Below are 9,523 nucleotides of genomic sequence, written 5' to 3'. Positions count from 1 at the left end.
TTCAAATGTTCTAAGATAAGGTTAGTTGAATGACCAAAAAGTTTTTCAAAAGAAAATATATTATTAAAAGTAGGAATATAGTTTACAAGATATGAAAAGGCATTATATCAAAATTTGAGAGATAAAGATGCATATGTAATAGTCATTTAAGTGAGATGTCTATATATGTTTACGTTCAACTACTCCATTTTGTTTAAGTGTATAAGAATAAGGCATGATGAACATACCATTTTTTGATAAGAAGTTTTGAAAGACAGTGTTGGTGTATTCCTGTCCTCCATCAGAATAAAGAGCTTTAATATGCTTAGATAAATATTTTTCAACAAAAAGTTTAAAGGTTGGGAAAAAAAATCAAAGACTTGAGACTTGTTTATCACCAAAAAAATCCATGGAAAGTGAGATAAAACATCAATAAACGAAACATAATATCTATAACCAACATAGAAAATTGTAGGTTTTGGACTCCATACATCACTATCTAAAAGATGAAGTGTAGTAGGAGACAAAGAGGTAGATTAATGAAATGGAAGTTTATGCATTTTCCTTGAAACTAATACAAACATTATACTAATAATAACACTAGATAAATAAAGCATGCAACCTCACCGAAATGATCCTCAAAACATACCTCAAGGAATCATATCCCAAAGAGACAAACCTACATTAATTTTTTTCAATGGAAGTCCCACGCCAATTAGAGTAATAAAGGAGTGCATCAGATTGAACAACTTGAAAAATCATTCGTTGGAGATGTAGGGTAGTACCATAGATAAGAAGATTATGCTCTCTTCAAATATAATATGTGACAACACATCAAGCTACTCTTCGAACCTTTCTCCTCATCCTATTGCCAATACTAAAATGAAAAATCTAGTCAAGTTATCTGCCCCACTAAGATATCCTATGAGCAATAACCCCACTAAAGCATATCTCCCCAAACAACTCAACTAAAATAGTGCCGACAAATAAATGGTCTTGAGACTCAACTTCAACTCCACAATGTTGGATTGTATGTTCTAAAACTCGCAGTTCGTAAGATTAAACATATTCTATTTACAATAAAGATGTTATTGACGTTTATTCAATAAAACTATTGTTGAATATGTAAATTGCACTTATAAGACTAAATCTAAGAAACTAAGATCCATAGCTATTACACGAGTACCTGAACTTTATGTAGAGACATCAAGATGGATCAAGTTCGAGTAAATAGCCAAAACAGTCTAAAGTATATAAATAAGGTCGGGTACCTTATTCTGTAACACTATTGGATACAACCCACTTTGTATTTAGTACAAACAATGTGATCTTGAATCGTTCATGTAGAGACATGCGAGTGAGGGCATCCTAAGCAAAGAGTTTATATAAGACCGGACTAAGAAATAAGTCACTCTTACTTTATAATATTGTTTACTGTTTAAGACGGACTATTTCAAAGCGATGACCTAGGTAACTCGACCTTAATCTTGAGCTAACTATGAACTATTGTTTATTCAGGATTGTTCTTAGATTTGCATAGTCGAGGGTTGGCTCAACAGCACCGGCTCAATAAATCTCCCATTTCAGGGGTAAGATCGATAGATAGTTAGGGATATAGGATGCAAGAAGGAATTCACTCCGACCCGCTTTTAGGGTTAGTAGAAAATTTGTTCTCTTAAATATTGATTCTAGGTCTTGAACAAGGGGCCCCACCCTCTCATTGGCTTGAGAGGAACTCAGTTTGGTGATTAGATCAAAAACCAATTGTTCATTAGATGATCAGTGGGACTTAAGGAGCAAGATGTAATTTCGGGGGTAGAACAACATTTGACCTAACCGTTATTACGAACAATCTATGAAGGGTCGACTTACTGTTAAATCAAGTGGACATAAATACTACAGTGGGGGTAGAGTGCAACTACTAGGCTTTAGTGGAATGACCCGGTAGTTAACAAATGTTGGTTAATTTGGGATAAAGAGTTTAACCAATTAATCTTAGATCGTTAGAGCCCATGATCTGCAGGTCTATTATGTCCCCCTACTAGCTTACAAATGAATTAAACCTTAGAATAGCATAATGAGAGAATTCGAAACGTTTAATTATCAAATTAAACGAAATTGGAGAATTAGATAATATTTAAATTTGATTTAAATATTAATTTCATGAATAAGGGTTCATGATAGTGGAATTGATATTTTATTAATTTAATATTGGATATTAAATTATTTTTAATTAATTAAATTATTTAAAATTAGAAATTTGAATTTTGTGAAAATAGATTTTTCAAATTCAATTTTACTTTAATTTGATTTTCTGAAGATTAAGATTAAAGGAAATTGATTTTTAAAAGATTTTTTTCTGAAATTCAAATTAAAATTGAAAAATTCCAATTTCAGTAGGTTTTTCCTAGTTTCAAACTCACGATTCCACCCAAATCTACTAAAATGTTTAACTAGGAGCTGTCCATTTCTTATGCAATCTAATCGTATGGAAGAGGTGAACAAAACCAATGTGGTTGAGCTGAGATTCTATCCATGCAAGTAGAACTTTTCTGGTTTTTCATGGTTGAGAAGTGTTCTTCAACGTTGAAGAAGAACCAGCCCTTCTCCTCAAAATTCTCTTGAATTAACAACTCATTCTGAATCCTACAATTCAAACTAAGGTCCAAGAGAATAGTAGAAAAGATCAAATGGTGGTCTACAACCATTTAGAGGGAGATTCAAGCTAATTTGAAGATTGAAGAAATTCTTCAAAGGTAATTTCTGAACCCTCTTTTCATTTTATGAACATGCTTACTTAGATGTTAAAATTGATGAATTAAAGTACTTAATTATCTTGATTTCTTCTGCTGATTGCATGATACATCCATCACACAGTTACAAAGAGCACAATGAATAGACACATTTGAATACGAAGTCAAGTATGTAATCTATCTCTCACAGCAACCCAAACTATGAAAAAGTGTCTTGAATGTTAACTCCAAACTGAAAAGACCAAGGCACCACAACCACATTATGTATAGGACACAAAGCCTCTCAATCATTAGAAATTGAAAAAAAACTCCAAATTGACAGAAAAGCTAGATCACTCAATGGGAGTTAGTTTGAAATTTTCATTTAACTAATATTTAGATAATCTTACTAAGTGTTTAAGTAACAATGTCGAATAGAAATTAAATATCGAGTATTTTCAGTAGAATACCATTTAAATTAATAAATAAATTTATACTTCTTAAATATATTATAACCACGTCCATATTGAACGTTTTCTTTTTGGTGTAAAATTATTATTTTACTCTATTTGTGCTTGATTTCAATTTATTTTCGATGATGGTAAAACTCTTAATTTGGTTTCTATATCTTTTTATATAGTTGCCTTATAGGGAACATATTTTCTTTAAACTTAGAGTCACAAAGAACAAAGAAAATTGTCCACATTTGATAATTCAAGGTTTTATATTTTTTATTTTTTTATTTTTTTGTAGAGATACTAGCAACCAAATTCAACATTTTATAACATGAGAACATTACAGACCAACATTTAATCTATTTTAAATATATATATATTTATATATATTAAATATTTCATCCATATTTATATAATATGTTGTACATCAAACTCCAACTCCTTCAATTTATCAATCAATGTAAATGCTGACAAAATCAAGAGATATTTTTTATTCCATGGTCTTGATTTTTAATGTTCTTCAATTAATTATTAAATAATTTAAAATAATGCAGCTGTCCAACCAATGACTGTCTGCCACTTGTTTGCCAAAAAGAGGGGGAAAAAAACAACAAAGGAAATTTTACAAAATTTCACTATATTCAACATGACATTACCTAAATGAGAAGCAAACCAATAATTCAAAGTCATCAAGAAAGAGTGTGACAAAAGTGACCCCAAAGAGCCAAATTATTGGTAAGACTTCACAAGCACCACCCATTTGATTTTATGACTCCTTTATCTCCATTTTGATAATAAATTTGATCTATTTTTCCTATTATGAGAAATTAGGCAAGTTCATTGTTTGATTTTTCTTCTTTTGTACAACTACTTTTTTTAAGTTTTAAGTATTAACCAATTTTTTTATATGAAAAATAGATTTTGAGGTTTTAGAACCATATTTAGAGTTTGTTTGGATTGACGAGAACAAAAAATATTTTTTTTTAATCATTTTTATTTAAATGTTGTTTTTAAATATAATAAAATGAACCAAAATATTTATATGATATATCAAAATTTCATTGAGATTGACTACGATAAATTACTATCTGTGTCTATCACATATAGACATAAATAGTAATTATTGTGATATATCGTATATAAGCTGTGAAATTTTACTATATTTGTAAATATTTTAAGTAGTTTTGTCATTTAAAATAATTTTCCTTTATTTTTAAACTCTTTTGATAAAAACTATTTAAAATATAATTTGAAAGTGTTTCAAAACTATTTTGAGCGGATGCCAATCATTTCAATTTTTTCCAAAATAACTTATTTTCAAAATTAAACACTTAACAAATTATACCAAACACGTCCATAATTGAGCGAATGGATTTTTTGAAAACTTTTTTCAAATTATATTATACAAATAATGAAAATTAAGAAAATGAATATTTTTATGTTCTAGTATATCATTTTATATTTTAATATATTGCATGTTATAAACCAAATTCGGTTATAAGTTTAGTTCATTTTTGTGGAAAAAAATATAATATATAATATATTATAATCCATATGACATTGATAAATAATAATTAATTATAGTTTAAGTTTAACTTATATTAGGTGGTAACCACAATTTGTTTATGATTTATAAATATAAAATAAACTACATTTCAAACAATAGCTTTAAATAGGATCTAAAATTTGAATATGCAACCAATTATATGTCTAAAAGATGAAACTCTCTTGATTTTCAAATTTTTATCCAAGCATGCTTTAATGCGCTCGTTTGCTAATGAATTTCATTTTAGTTTTTACTATAAAAAAAAAAAAAAAAATTCATAAAAAAAAAAGATTCAATTACTTTATAATTGACTTTCTATGAGAATGATTTTTAAACTTCACGTTTTGAATAGGATTCTAAAGATGATTTGAGAATAGATTACCAAAAATATATATAATTAAATATGATTATATTTTAGCTACAATTTATCTAATGACAACTTTAACGAGAGAAATTAAACAAAAATACAATATAATTACAATTAACGATTAAATAAATACAAGGCACGTGTGATTGATTAAAATTAAAATTTTAACATTTATTTATTTATTCGTAAATAGACTAAGGTACTTTTGCGTCATATTTTATTATTTTTTGGTACAGTCATAGTGAGATATTCATATAATATGATTAATATGATTAAGTAATTCTTAAAATATATATTATCTAGAAATTTTATTCAACAAGTATTGATAATTATTGCATATTTGTTTTTTTTTTTTTTTTTTTTTTTTTTTTTTTTTACTAAATTGCACATTTGTTGTAAAATTGAAGAGCACAATGAAGCAGAATGGGAATACGAATATCAAGAATTTATACTATAATATATAAAAATAAAATAAAATTAAAAAATAATATAATATTGAAAATTAAAAATTCTATGAAAATTTTCTCCAAACTTTTTTGGATTTTTCACCAATCTTCACACCTCTACAAAGACCACAAATGACCACTATTTATAGAGATTTTGGCAACTAGGATGTGGCATATTTGGACTATAGTCATGCATAACTTTATGACACATGTTCTACACTTGGGGTAATTGGCAAATGCCACTTGGTCTTTTGACACTAAGCATGGGTATCTATTTTACACATAGATTATGATATTTATAATAACTCCCCTTTAAATATCTAATATATATATGAAATATGTCTCGTTAAAACCTTATTAAGAAAACAAAAAACCAATGGGAAAAAAATTTTAGTGAAGGAAAAAGAGTACATATTTCATATAATCTAATATTTGTTCCCTCTCATAGAAACATCACTTGATATTTCTAAGTCTCCGCATTCCAATGTTATGCACTATTTTTTCAAAGATTGTGGCTGAAGGATCCCAATGAAGGGTCCTTGAGTGGAAACAACAGATCGTCCCAAATCCCATTTTTCAGAATTCAATTTTACATAGGAAGAAACATAATTATGCATTTAACAATCAAAATAATACAACATGCAACTAAAACAAAAATAGAGAAATAAGAAGGGTTTCGAGAACCTTTTACCTTTGAAGAACCAAATCTTCACGAACCCACTTCTTTGTGAAAATCACGAACAACTCCAAATGGACATTACCACTAGATGATCTCGGTATTCTCTGGTGAGAATCAGGGAGTTGTGGACCCTGGTAATTTTGGTGAGGGAATGGAATTTTTAGAGAGGAAGAGATGAAGGAGGATGAGATTTTCTTTTTCACAGAACTGTTCTGTGCTCACTGTTTTTTTCTTTTTTTCTTCTTTTTTTTTTTTTCCTTTTTGCAAGATGAAGAAGAAGAAGATCTCTAGAAACCATTTTTCTCATTTACGTGAACTGGAGAGAAAAGTGGGAGGGAGGGAGTTACAACTTCCTCCCATTAATTAATTTAAAAATTAATAAAATAATTTATTTATTTATTTAATAAATAATTTAATATATATTAATATGATAACCACCTTATCATATAATATACATTAAACTATAGGTTATATCAAATATAACATATAATCTATAGTTTTAATATTGTACCATATACTTTATAACCTATAGTTTATTTTCTCCCACTAATGACATTTAATATAAATCACAGTTACATTAAATTTAACAATATGAATCCAATTCATATAATTAATATTTGAATCATATTCAAATATTTATTTTTTCTCATAAATAATTAATATTATAATGTATCAAATACATTATAGTAATTATATCATATATAATTAAAATTTAATTAATTATATCGTATATAATTATTTCCTTCCACTAATTTGAATAATTCAAATTAATTCAAAAACTGATTCTTATTTAATTTCGTTGAGCTACAGAAGGGACCTCATGGACTTGTAGCTTGAAGCTCCAACAGTATGTGAATAATTAATCGAACTCTTTAATTAAATTATTCATCATTTGTTAACTGTTGAGCACTATACTAAATACTGACAGCTACACTCTTTGAACTATAGATATATTTTTGTGTCCATTAGATATAACCAATCAACAGTACGATAATCCTTCACAAATTGCTCGTAAGTATAGTTGGTCTAAAATTATCATTTTTCCTTGTAGTTACATCTAATTCTTTAGGTACCACTGATCCCTCTAATGAACAATAAATCATAGTCCAACTATGACCAAACCCCTCTTGGGCCAGGAGAGGGTGTGGCGTCACATTATTCAAGCCCCGGAATCAGCCTTTAAGGAGAAACTTATCTACTTGCCCCGAAATTGTGGAAGAAGTGAATTCCTTCTTGTGTAGCTATGTTCCCAGCTCCCCAATCAGACGAATCCACAAAATGTTAGGCTTGTTGAGTCGGCGATATGGCCACTCTCACCTATATAAATCAAAGAACCACTTTCATAAACAAGAGTTCACAACTCACTCAGGATTCAGGTCATGTTACCTATGGTCATCATGGTAAAATGCAAGTCTCTATTATGAACAACGTTATGTAATGAGGCTAAACATATCGTGGTCCGGACTTATAAAAACTTCTTTGTATAGAATATCCCTACTCACATATCTCCACATGAATGATCAGGATCAGATCATTTGTAGACTTTACAATATTTGTAACATTTACAAAGCGGGTCATACTCGTAGTGTTATCAAGATCAGGTATCCAACCTTATCCATCTACTACAGACCATTTAGATTATCATTTAAACATGATCCATTAGTCTGTCTCTACATACATGTTTAAGCTACAAGATAACCTCAGATGTTAGTTTATTGGTTTATTGTTAATGTAACTAAATTTGAAATAAAACATCACATATTTTATGTACATTACAATTACAAACTGTAAGACTCTACGAGATTTAAGGTATCAACCCCAATAATCTCCCAGTTGACCTAGAGCTAGTGGGGCATAGAATGTAAAAGTCATACTAAAATACAAAGTATACAAAACAATAAACTAGGGCACAGATCGCCTAGTACATGTCTCCCACTTGCCATAGTCTAAACATCGTTGATCTCATAGACCCTTTTAATTATAAATGTTTTATAAATGATTATGCTAAATAATTTTGTGTATGAACATAAGTTACAAGATGTTCAACACTTATCTCAATTGACATACAATAATTATCAAAAACTTGAAATGTAAATTCACCAGCATTATCAAGACGAATGGTCTTAATTGTATAATCAGGAAATTGTGCTCTTAACTTAATTATTTGAGCAAGTAATCTTGCAAACGTAAGGTTTCGACTGGATAATAAGCACACATGTGACCACCTACTTAATGCATCTATTAGTACTATAAAATATTTAAATGGTCCAGTTGATAGGTTAATAGGTTCACATATATCACAATGAATTCGTTCAAAAAGTGCAGGTGATTCAATTCCTACTTTAGTTGGTGATGGTCTAATTATTATTTTTCCTTGAGAGCAAGCATCATACGACAATTCATTAGATTGAAGATGAAGGGAAAACCATTGATGGTTTCCGTAGCGAAATGCGGGGATTAGTCCCATTTTTTTTTCACATAATTCCCAAGAATTACAAAATTAAGAAGAAAGATTATGCATTCAAGAATAAAATTACAGCATGCTTTTCTAATTAAAAAAGGGAGAAAACAAATTTACATTTGAAGAACCGATTTCTTTACGAAATCCTTCGAACCGATCACGATCTCTTCTTCCAAAAGGGACACCACCAAAAAACAAATTCTCTATATTCTCTAGAGTTGAGAATAGGAAATAGTTGTGAGCTCTACCCTAGGTTTGAAAGAGAGAAGAAGATGGAGAGGAGGAGAGGGATTTTTTTAGAGGACTTTTCTCTTCTGTGTGTTTATTTCAGAGAGAATGGTTCTATCGGTAATCCAAGGAGGAAGATGAATGATAGCCATTCATCTTACCCACTTCACGTATTAAATTAATAAAAATAATATATATAATTTGTTTATATATATATATATAACTATTTTATTTTATATATATATATATACACTATATGTTATATCAAATATAAAACTATAGTATAACACATAGTCTATAGTTTTATATTATATCAAATACAACATAACCTATAGTTTTATTTTCTCTCAATAATACATGACATTTAATATAAATCACATTTATATTAAATTCAATTATATGAATCTCATCCATATAATTAATCTTTAAATCATATTCAAATATTGAATTCCTCTTAACTACTTTATGGTATTTAATATAAATCATATTTATATTAAATTTAATTATATAAATTTCATTCACATAATTAATATTTAAATCATATTCAAATTCCTCTCAAATACTTTATACTACAATGTATCAAATAATTATATTAATTATATCACATATAATTAATTCCCTCAATTAATT

This window comes from Benincasa hispida, chromosome 3 (assembly GCF_009727055.1).
Source record: "Benincasa hispida cultivar B227 chromosome 3, ASM972705v1, whole genome shotgun sequence".
Classification (NCBI taxonomy): Eukaryota; Viridiplantae; Streptophyta; class Magnoliopsida; order Cucurbitales; family Cucurbitaceae; genus Benincasa; species Benincasa hispida.
Note: the sequence above shows the minus strand (reverse complement) of the source record.